This window comes from Arachis ipaensis, chromosome B10 (genome assembly GCF_000816755.2).
Source record: "Arachis ipaensis cultivar K30076 chromosome B10, Araip1.1, whole genome shotgun sequence".
Taxonomy (NCBI): Eukaryota; Viridiplantae; Streptophyta; class Magnoliopsida; order Fabales; family Fabaceae; genus Arachis; species Arachis ipaensis.
The window spans coordinates 115,046,365-115,058,783 of NC_029794.2; positions in this window are offsets into that span (position 1 = coordinate 115,046,365).

Below are 12,419 nucleotides of genomic sequence, written 5' to 3' on the forward strand. Positions count from 1 at the left end.
GATAAAATCGATAAAATCAAATAGATACTAATTACTATTATATGACTTCTAAGGTAAACTTTTTATAAGGACACTGTCACAGAGTTAAGGCAGAAATTGGAAATTAACAACCTTTATTCTGGGGGTATGGGGGTTCCTCTGATTCTTGGGATGCTTGGTATTACAGAACGGTGACTTTTAACTGTGATGCAATGAATCATTACTGCTCTTTTAACTGTGACTTCAGAACGGTTGCTAGTGGGCAACAGAGAACGCCCAATGAAGTCCAGCCATCCTCTGGCAACTGGTTTGAGATCCTCTCTCTTGAGTTGATTTGGGACGCCCTTTGTGTTGGTGGTCCACCTGGCTCCAGGGATACATATGTCCTCTAGAATCTTATCCAGGCCAATGTCTGCTCTCATCATCCTCCTGTTGAAGGAGTCTGGATCATCCTTTAGCTGAGGTAGCTTTAATATCTCTCTGATCTTGTCAGGGGTGGTATGAACAATCTTTCCCCTGACCATGGTCCGAAACTTGTAGCAGGCAGTTCCAGATAGTCTTTGCTTGTCAGTCTGCCACATGTTAGCATAGAACTCCTGGACCATGTTCCTTCCCACTTTCGTTTCAGGATTAGCTAGGACTTCCCAGTTCCTGATTCAAATTTGCTCCTGGATCTCCGGATATTCAACTTCTTTCAGATCGAATCTCACTTCCGGGATCACTGATCTCAGACCCATTACTTTAAGATAATGGTCTGAATGTTCATTGGATAAGAACTTCCCTTGACTTAGATAATCTGCAAAGCGAGCAAATTGCTTATCCTGCTCCTCTTTCCGGAGTTTTTGAGGATAAGGTATCTTGGCTTTATATTCCTCAACCTTAGTGGTTAAAGAAGCCTTTTTAGAGGGGTTGCTATCAGCACTTGTGTGTGTCTGATCCCTCACTGGCAATTGAGTGCCAGAGTCAGAAGCTGGAGGGACGTTAGACGCCAGCTCACTGTCTGTTCCTGGCGCCTGAACGCCAGAAATGTGCCCATGTTGGGCGTTCAATGCTGGATTCTGCCCCATTTGGGCGTTCAACGCCAGATTCTTGCCCATTTCTGGCGTTGAACGCCAACCTTGCCTTGTTTCTGGCGCTGAACGCCAGTTTTGGGCATGGTCTGGGCGTTCAGCGCCAGCCTTCCACCCATTGGAATTTTTCTGTCAGCTGTTTCCACGTCCTTATGCTGGCCTTAGGTTGGTTATTCAACCACCTCTTAGCTTGATCTTTTACAGTAAATAGAAACAGTAATAGTCTGTAGACATCCTGATCTATTTCCTTATCATGTACTGTGTCAGCAATTTGTAGAAATTGTGCCAGAAACTCTGTAGGTTCTTCCTGTGGAAGACCGGAATACTGGCAACTTTGCTGCACCAAGATAATGAGCTGAGGATTCAACTCAAAGCTACTAACTCCAATGGAGGGTATGCATATGCTACTCCCATATGAAGCAGTAGAGGGGTTAGAATATGACCCCAGAGTCCTCCTGGACTGTTCATCTCCACTTATGTCCATGATGGATATATGGGTATAACTTGGACTGATTTACCTTTTTAATTATTTTATTTTATGGAAAGAGGACAACTTAACCAAAAATAAAAATAACAAAAATTATGATTTTCGAAAAAGTGAGGAGAGAAAAAGTGGTTAGAAGGTTTTGAAAAAGATATGATTTTGAAAAAGATATTTTTGAATTTAAAGAGGAGAGAGAAAAACAATAAGATAGCACAAGATTTAAAATTTTTTTTTTTTTGATCTAATGCTCCCTATTTTCGAAAATTTTGGAGGGAAAACACCAAGGAACACCAAACTTAAAAATTTTAAAATCAAGTCAAAAAAAATTTTTTTTTAAAGAATATGATAGCCAATTACCATGAACATAAACACCACGTTCTAACTAATTGAGCTATAAATTTAAAGTGTTTTAACAAGGGATAAATAATAAAAGACTCTAAAAAAAAAGAAATTTTTCCTAATCTAAGCAACAAAATAATCCGTCAGTTGTTCGAACACGAACAATCCCCGGCAACGGTGCCAAAAACTTGGTGCACGAAATTGTGATCTCTGGTAATGGCTTCTTAGGCCAGATACTCTGATCTAGTTTTACAGTCTGTCACAACTTCGATACAACTAACCAGCAAGTGCACTGGGTCGTCCAAGTAATACCTCACGTGAGTAAGGGTCGAATCCCACGGAGATTGTTGGTTTGAAGCAATCTATTTCACGTGCAGAGGCCATTTGTGGAGTTGAACGCCAGTTTTTATGCCAGTTTGGGCGTTCAACTCCAGCTTTCGATCCTTTTCTGGCGCTGGACGCCAGAATTGGGCAGAGGACTGGCGTTGAACGCCAGTTTACGTCGTCTATCCTTGTGCAAAGTATAGACTATTATATATTGCTGGAAAGCTCTGGATGTCTACTTTCCAACGCAATTGGAAGCATGCCATTGCGAGTTCTGTAGCTCCAGAAAATCCACTTTGAGTGCAGGGAGGTCAGAATCCAACAGCATCAGCAGTCCTTTTTCAGCCTGAATCAGATTTTTGCTCAACTCCTTCAATTTCAGCCAAAAAAATACCTGAAATTACAGAAAAACACACAACTCATAGTAAAGTCCAGAAATATGAATTTTTCCTAAAAACTAATAAAAATAGACTAAAAAATAACTAAAACATACTCTAAACTATATGAAATTATCCCCAAAAAGCGTATAAAATATCCGCTCATCATGAATGTAGCAGGAAATAGATTAGTCTTGTGAAATATCCATTGTGTGAGAAGAAAAGGATGAATCTGGTGTTTGAATATTTGGATTTGAGGTTTTAACCATGAATTGGTTTCAATAGAGCCTCAAAAGCTCTAACACCATAACAAAAATTTAATAACAAAGAAGTCAAAGATGTATGAGAAAGAATTGTATATTCTTGTTATATCTCAATGTTTACAGTTATTCAATATATGCAAGAAGAAGAAAAAAATCATACAGCTCATCAAATCAAAACAAAAAAAAATCTAAAAAAGGAATATTATCCTAACAGAATGGTAAGTCATCTTATTATAGAATAATCAGAGAAATGCATGAGACAAAAAATGAAATAAAGAATAAAAAGAAATTATTTTGATTGTTGATCTTGGGCCTGATTCTGTTTGACTGATAATGATTGGTTCAATAGGTGTTGTGTATACTTTATAAGGCATCACTTCTTTTCTTTCAAAGATTTTCAATTCTTTATCTTCCAGATCTTATCATAGAATCGTTGTCACCATAGATATCTTTTTTTATACTCATACTTTAGCTTTAGCTTTTTGGATCGTCTTCATACACTATTTTCATAGCTCACCAAATTTTGGAAGTTTCTTCAAAATTGAGATTTCAATCAAGTCCCAAATCTTTCCATGTGAGCAATTTATCAAGCAATGGAATATTAATTATTTTTTTTATTTTCTCTTCTCTTTTTAAGTATAATTTATTTATTTCAACTAACTGAAGACCAAATCTATCAGGTTATTCTAAAACAATTTATTTATAATTTTGTCCTTTCACTTTTAATATAAAGGAACAGGAACAACATTTCTTTCTAATCTTTTATTGTTTCATTACTCCACGCTGCATGCATTGTGCAATAACAAGGCTACTCCACAAGACTTGTGATGAATGCATTACTTTACATCCAAGTCATCACAACAAAGTAAAATTAAGACTATTTCCCATTAGAGAGTGAGTGGCCACAAAACCAGACAAAGGCTAAGCATAAAATAAAAGAGAAGAAAAATCTCAACTTTAATTCAGTTCCTGTTCTTTCCAACTCAACAATTATAGCCCTCCAATAGTGAGATTCCTAGGAATAGTGAACTTCACTTACCACATCTAATCTTTATTTTCCAAACATCAAATAAAAATATATAAAATGAAACTTTATTAAAAAAAATTTGAAAAATGGGGTAAGTACCTGTTTGCGTTCCTTGGACCTAGCAGCAGACTCACGATTCTTGATCATGCGTCTGTGCTTCTGAAGAGTGGCTTTGTCCATTGGTTCCTCCACTGCTCTTCTCTTCCCCTTTGCCACCGAAGCTGCCCATCCTCCTCCTCCACCACTGCCTCCTCCTGATGATAACGAGGGTGTTGAGACTCCACTTGCCACCGCAACATCCCATTGGCAAAAGGCTCAGCCACGGAAGAGGATGAGCCTTCAACGGTGGGCACCTGCGAAAACTGATCAAGAACAGGATGATGATTATGAAGAAGAGCAACAGCGGTGACGTCATCATCAGTGAAGGCAGCATTTTTTGAGAGGAAAGCCTCAAGGGTCATTTCCTCAAACGGGTGATGATTATGGTGAGGTGAGTCTCTCTGAAAGTGGGTTAGGATCATGTCTTTCCAGACATCATCGACAGTTTTGGGCGGAGGAGGAGGGGATGAAGAAGGATTTAAGGAATGAGAGGTGGTTGTTGTTGTGGTAAGGTACCGCGTCTGAAACGAATTTAAAAGAATTTGGATGAAATCGGGAAATTGAGTTGATACCAAGGTTCTGAAAACCAAACCGGACCGGCCTGTTCAATCGAGTTAACCAGAAATCGGTCAGTTAGTCGGTCTAGTCTATCTATAAAACCGTCCTGCAAAAAACCGGTGAAAAAATTGGCCAAACCGGTGGTTAACCGGCAAATCGGCCGAACCGACCGGGTTTCAACAAGTACCGGTTTTTCCTCAAAGCCACGAAACGGCGAGTTTTGGCGCTGCTAAAAAAAAGGAAAAAAGGCTTAAATATATAACGTTATTTAATGTTGTTGCTGAGCGGTTGAGCCCACTTTACTCTTCGAAGAGCCCTAGTCACCTCCCAACCCTAATTTGCTCTGCAACCTTCTTCCTACAAACACCGTCACCTCCAACAAACGCCGGAGCGTCACCGTCGCGGGTCGAGGCAGCTCTCACAGATCGAAGCGTCACCGTCACTGTCACTGAAGCGTTGGTTGTTGTCTGGCTCTGGCATTCTGTGCTCTCCCTCGGTGAGTACTTCAATCTTTTTGTTTTTCAATTAATTTTGTTTATTTGGTGACAAAACTGTATGAATTGGGTAGATTTGAGTTCATGGGTTTTTGGTTTTTTTTGAATTAAATTTTTATTCAGTGAAGAATTTAGGGCAGATTTGAGTTCAGAACATCAGATTTAGAATTCTTGGCAGATTTGGATTTTGTTCTTGTTCTGTTTAAGTTCAATTTTACAATTTTGAGTAGATTTGGGGTTTTGTTCTGTTTAAGTTCAAGTTTAGAATTCTGGGCAGATTTAGGTTCTTGTTCTGTTTAAGTTCAATTTTGGAATTCTGAATTTGAAATTTTGGTATTTTAAATTTTGCTATATAAATTCAATTCTGGTCTGTTGAATTTGGCTATATTGAGTTTTGGTGAATTAACTGGATGATATGCTGAATTTAATTATTGTTGAATACTTGATTAGAAGTCTTTGTTGAATTTTTTTGTGATTCTGATTTATGTGTTGCTAGTGATTTAACTTTTTATGTTTGTTATTCTGAATTCTTTTTTGTGATTATTGAATTTGATCTTCTTGGTTTTAGCCTCTAAAAGCAAGAAGTGTATGTTCTTGCCAAGAATGTCATTAGAGGTAAAGGAATTGCTCTCTTACGATGAACTTGGATAGGAGAATTATGCAGCACCAGTGTAAAACTCGGTCAAACTATAATTAATTAAATAATAAATTAAATAGGAGCGAATATATTTAGAAAAGTTAGCAATCGGAATTTGATAATTTAAATATGATATTTGGACTCAGTGAATTTTTCTGAGTTGGAAAACATAGTTTTCTGAATAAAAATGCGCACTGAAAATTTGACCGACAGTACCAATTGCGATCTATCCAGCACTGTGGTTGAGAAAATTAATTAGAAATGAATAATTTTAAGAAATAAAAATTTATAATTTGGGAAGCTAGATATTTAAAATACGATTTAAAACTCTAATCTTAAAGGTTTTGGCCCAAAATTGGGCCAACGGGTTAAACCAAGTGAACCGAACCCAAGTGGATCTAAGCCCACACTATATAAGAACTCATTTCAGCACAAAACAACCCATTTTTCCCTTTTTGGAGAGAGAAACACGCTGAAATGGTGAAGAGAGGAGGAAGAGAGAAACCATAGCCACCATCAACTTCAAACCACCATAACTTTCTCTCCGAAACTCTGATTGACGAGTCGTTTACAGCCACGCGTCGCTCTTCTCATCCTCTATAATTCTATCTAAGTTTTGTGGTGAGTATTTCATTCTTCTCTGCCCAGTTTTGATTTTTCCCTCTAAAAACGTGATTGGCTATGAGTGTTGAGTGATTTTATGATTTTGGTTGTTTAGGAGTGCTCTAGTATGAGCCATTGGTGAGTTTCATCAACCAATTTCGTGGGTTAAGGTAAGAAACCCCCTAATCCTTGTGATTTATCAATTTCAAGAAACCTAGGTTGATTATAAGTGTGAAAATTGATTATGTTAAGAGTATTGGGTAATTTTGGTGCATAATTGGAAGATTGATATTGCTTGTGGGACCTTGGTGAGGCTTGGAGTTAAGGGTTCGTAGAGACTTCCAAGAAGAAGCTCAATTATTTTGGCTACAAGAGGTACGGTTTAACTTTTATTTAAGTACCGTGTGGTGTAATGAGAATTCCTAGGCTAGATGCCCTTAGGATTAAGTTTGGATTGTGTAAATGGTTGGTACTAATATGCATAGTTGATATGTAATATAAATTAATGATTGGGTCGAGAATTGTGTGAATTTGTATATATGGTGTGTTGAGGATTTGATGAATTGGATAATGAATATTGGTTTGTAGAATACGCATTTAAATTGTGAATTTGGGCCGGAGGCCGGAAAGAGGTAAGGAAGGTAAGTTGATGTGTGTATTGTGTGATTATATAAGAGATTGGAGAGATCTTAGATATTAAATGTGTGAATAATTGGTTTGATTATTGAATAATAAGGTTTGAAAACTTAAGGTGTAGAATTTGATAGTTTTGGGTGAAATTGTGTAGATGAGGTAGGTTTGGTTTTGGTTGAGTGTAATTATGTGAATGTGGTTGGATTGTGGTCATTTGGATGAGTGGAAATGAATTTGGCTTGTGAACATTGGAAAAATTGGTGATTTCTATTTTTGGGTAAAAAATAATTTTTGACCAACTTCGGCGGTCCGTAACTCGCTCCTCGAAGTGAGGAATTCTTCAAAATTAGATTTTTATAAAAGTTCATTCAACGATCTTTCCAACGGTCCAAAAATAGTTGAAAAAGGAATTTTGTAGAAGAAGTTATGTGTGTCGGAAGTTTGGGGTTTAAAAATGTAATCCTGCAGCTTTTTAACTTAGTAAAATTTTTGGTAAAACGTACTCCGACGCGCACGCGTCACTTACGATTTTTACTCTCTCACACGTGTGCCTGGCCGACGCGTACACGTCGCTGTATTCATGCAGGTGCCCGGTAGAAAATCCAGAGAGTTGTGCTGGTACTGTGTTGGTTTTGTGCCAGGGGCACAAAATGCACCCACGTGTACGCGCGACTGACACGCACGCGTCGCTCTACTTTTACACCTTCCCACGCGTGCGCATGGGCGACGCTTACGCGTCACCCACCTTTCTCCGCTTCCCATGCATCTGCGTGGGCGATGCGCATGCGTGACCCTGTTTTCAGCAAAAGTTGATTTTTGAGTTTTAAAGCCGAATTTCAGACTTCTAAGCCTCCATTTTCATCCTCTAAGTCCTAAATCTTTATAGTATGCCTAGTAATGAAAATAAGATAGGACATGTGATAACTTCTGGATGAAGTGAGAATCAATGATGAATGATGAGTAATGATGATTGTATGAGTTGCTAATGATGATGGTGGGAGTGTTGTGTATGCCATGAGCCAAAGGGTTGTGTTTGTTAGTGAATTATGGTTGGTTGTGTATTATGTTGTGAGCCAGATGGCTGTGATAAATATTGATTTATGGTGGAGTATGTATATGCATATGATTGAATGAGATAGAGGTGCCGGATAAGAGGCGGTGGAAATGACCATTCGCTCCGGGTATATGATTAATAAGTGTAGAGATGTTGAGAATGTATGGGAAATAAATTAATGAATTAATGATTATGAAGGAATTGGAATAATAATGAGGATGAACTTGAATTTGATTGTGATATGCCTTCGGGTAAGACCCAGTGGTGTCATCCACTTGCTCCGGGTAAGAGGCAAGGACACCGGGTAAGATGCAGTGGTGTTATCCACTTGCTCCGGGTATGAATTGTTAATGAATTGATGTATGGAAATGAATTATAATGATAATGAAAATGTGTTTCTGAATGTGAATCTGGGTAAGATGTATCCACTTGCTCCGGGAGAGTTCGAGGCTTTGGGTAAGATGCAAGGGTTGTGTTTTATCGCCGCTTGCTCCGGGTCGAGAACTATAACACTGCCTGGGTAAGAGGCAGTGGTGAGGTTGTCCCCTGGTCCGGGTACGTGGGTAAGATACAAGGGTTGCGGCGTTGTCCCACTTGCTCCGTGTTTGGTGTTCCGTCCATGATTAGCTACCAGGACTTGTCGGGGTGGCTTTATAACCGACAGATGAGACTCATCGACCATAGGACAGGCATGCATCATCTACATATGTTTGATATTGTTTGGGTTTGCTTAATTGCTTTGATTTGCCTAATTGTACATGTTTCCTGATTACTTGCTAGTTGTCTTACTTGATTTACCTATGCATTACTTGCCCGTATTCTTTGTATTTGTGTAAGAGTTGAATTACTTGAGGGATGGTTCAATTCTTGGATTATTTTGTTGGAAGGTAGTGAAAGTATGAAGGATATTGGGTTAGAGATAGAATCCTCTATGTAGTTGCCTATTTATGGATTAGCGAGAACATAGGATGAATATTTGGTGAAAGAAAGTTTAGGATGCTTAGTGAATTTTTATTACAATACGTTGTATTTATTTGGCACTTTTACTGTACTGGGAACCCATGGGTCGGGGGTTCTCATTCCGTATATATCTTTTGTTTTTTAGATACAGGTCCAGGTGCTCAGAAGTGAGCTGTGGTTCATCTGAGAGACAGCGAAGATCTTTATATTCTCTACTTTATATTTTGCTTAGAATATCTCCATCTGTATTTTGAAAAGCTTATATTATGTATTGAACTCTTTTGAACTTGCCTATAGAGGCTCTTATGTTTTGTTTGGGAGAGATTAGAAAATACTGTTGTCAACTACTTTCATACTGTACCCTAGCCGGCCTAAACTTCGCGGGTCGCGACTAGTGGCTATTTACTTATGTTATATATCTATATATTATCCTTCTCTTATTCTCCTTTACGACTTTATCCTTATATCGCTTTCGACTTCACGCTTTATCTTTTAGTTGTCGATGCATGAGTGATACGACTTCGCGATTTTATTTTTACTCTTTTCAGGCTTTTCGATTAATACTCCTTTCAATTATACTTATAATTATGTATTAAAAATCCACCTGAGAGTCGTACCAGCTTATTATTATTGACTTATGACTCGAGCATAAGAATTTGGATATTAGGGTGTTACAACCAGCACCACTTTATTGTTGTGCAAGAGCCAAGAAGTCATAGAGTGAAAGAGAATTTGAGAATTAAAAAAATTGATTTAATTATAATATGCATGTCTCATTTACACTGAAATTTACAAATATTTATACCAAGTTATTGATTTAGTTTCTATAATATCTATATGTATATTAAATTTTAACAATTTTATTGTATAATGAATTAAAATGGTTCAACCACGGTTCGACCCCAGTTGAACCATTGAACCATCGAACTAGTCACTTGACCGGTTCGATGACCAGTTCGGTTCTCGCAACCTTGGTTGAAACATGAAGGTATTGGGTGAGGGAGAAGGTAGGGGAAGAATCGGAGGGTCATCGCGAAGAGGAAGAAGGCAATAAGTAGCTAAAATGAGGGTTTAGTTCTCAAATTTTTTATAAATTGTATCTTTTATTGTAATTTTTAATAAATGGTGTATTAGATAAGCTCAAAAGACTTGAGCAGATTTTAGACAAACCTAAATACCATGACTTAAGTATAATAGCATAAATGAATCGTGGTATATATTATAGTTTTATGTCTTATATAAAAAAATGAAACCTGTTAAACCTATATTTTAACATCTATCTACCCCCTAACTAAGAAATTGTCTATGTCAATCAAAGATGACAAGTTAAGAAATTCACTAATGAAACCAGCAAGAGTGATCAGAAGCACTAATGAAGCAGAGCAGTTTTTTTAAGAATCAGCAAGGAAAAGAAACTAGAGATGATGATAACATAAAAATTAGCAGTTTTTTTCTGCTAAACTTTCATCATTTATAGTGTTGACATAATAACATACGTTCAAATTTTGCAAATAATAAAATTAAGAAAACAACAATAACAAAGGCAGTTTCAAAAATAGCACTAGAAAAACTAGCAGTACTATGTAAAAAACAGGACCAGCAACATCGCAACAACAAAATTTTGCAAGTTACAATGGTGGACACAGTAAGACAATTGATGATCAACAAAGAAGCCAAAAAAAGTTAATGTCCAATTGTCAGCATAACAAACCCAATGTTCAAAAAGATACCCCATCAAAAGTAGGGGTGGCAGTGGGGCGGGTAGGGGCGGGTTTTTGCCCTACCCGACCCCGTCCCGCCGTCCTGTTACTCATATACTACCCGCCCCTGCGGGTACCCGTCCCGCCCCTGTAAAAATTAAATAACATTTTAATTTTTACATATTCATATATAAATTAAGACAAAAACTTAAAATTCATGCATAAATTAAAATACAAACACAAGATTCAAACAATGTCAATAACTTGAAATTAAAAAAAAAGCTAATGTTTGATCACTATAAATTTAACACCATAATAAAAAAATTACAACATTAATATAAAAGAGTATTCAATCGTTATTTTTTATCATTTTCCACCATTCTTATCCTCAAAAGATAATGACAACCAAGGCATACTTTGCAATCCTTTCTTAACTTGTCATAAAACTCCACCAGACCGAAAGTAAAGTTAGTGCATCTTTCATATGAACTCGATGAGAAATAAAGTCCAACTATCTTGCTCTTGAATTCAAAAACATCTATCTGAATGAATGAATAAAAATACACTCAATCACATTTAGAAACTGCTACATATGTTTTAGTTTACAAAGTTAGTTAATTAATAGCTTACTTTATTTTCATAATAAGAATTAAGAAATCACAAAGTCACCAGAAGGAGAAAGCAAGAGAGATTTCAAGGATTGGTTCCTCTTAGCTTCCTCTTCAAGATCCTTCAATTCTTGAATCTTTGCTAATGTAAAAGTCGGAAGCACTTTAAAAACTTTACAAAGAAACATTATAGCATAGGTAAGTATTAGATTGTAAATACTAGTATAAACTATAGAAGTACTAAATTTTTATTGTTCTGTTGATCTAAGGCATAAAGCATGAATATGATAGCCTCATTCTCAATCAACATATATAACCAATTACAATTGCAACATGCCAACATCATGAAAAATACTAGAGCCGATAATAATTTAAAATGAAAAATAAAGAACTGCAATCAAACACATATAAACAAAATTGTAATTACAATGTCTCTTATTCTCATTCAAAATAAAAAATTAAAAAACTGCAATTAGACACATTAAAGCAAAATTACAATCACAAAGTCTATAATGTTCAATTAAAATAAAAAATGAAAAACTACCATCAGAGACACAAACAAATTGCAATCAACAAAGTAATTCTCAATCAACAAATTTACAACAAAATTCTCAATCAAACACATATAAACCCACTTCAGCACATACATTTACAAAATTGAATAAAAAATTGTAAAACTTACAGTCACAGACTCAGAGACAAAGAGAAGGGGCTTTGGTGACAGGCTCACATGCAATGGCAATAGCCAAGCTCACAGCGACGGCGACCAAGAGATGAATCTGTGGAAGAACAAAATAGAACTTAGATCTCACAATATGATGGAGAGAGGGGGAGAGAGAGAGAGAAAGAGAGAGAGGAAGTGCGCACGAGAGAACAAGAGCGAGAGGAACTTACGGTCTTACGGAGCTAAAAACTGATCAGCGACGGCAGGCTGGAGCTGCGGGCTGAGCAACGATGGCGAAGAGCTGCGGGCTGAGCGGCGACGGCGAGGAGCTGCGGGTTGAGCAGTGACAGCAAAGAGCTGCAGCGATGGCAAGGAGTGGGCAACGACGGCAAGGGAATGAGAGGCTGAGCAACGAAGGCAAGGGGGTGAGGGAATGAGCAACGGAGAAGAAGACTATGGCCAGGTGACTTTGGTTCTTTGAGGAAGAAGAAGAAGATTATGGTGTCTGAAGGGGATAGAGGCACAAAGAGAAAAACACTAATCCCT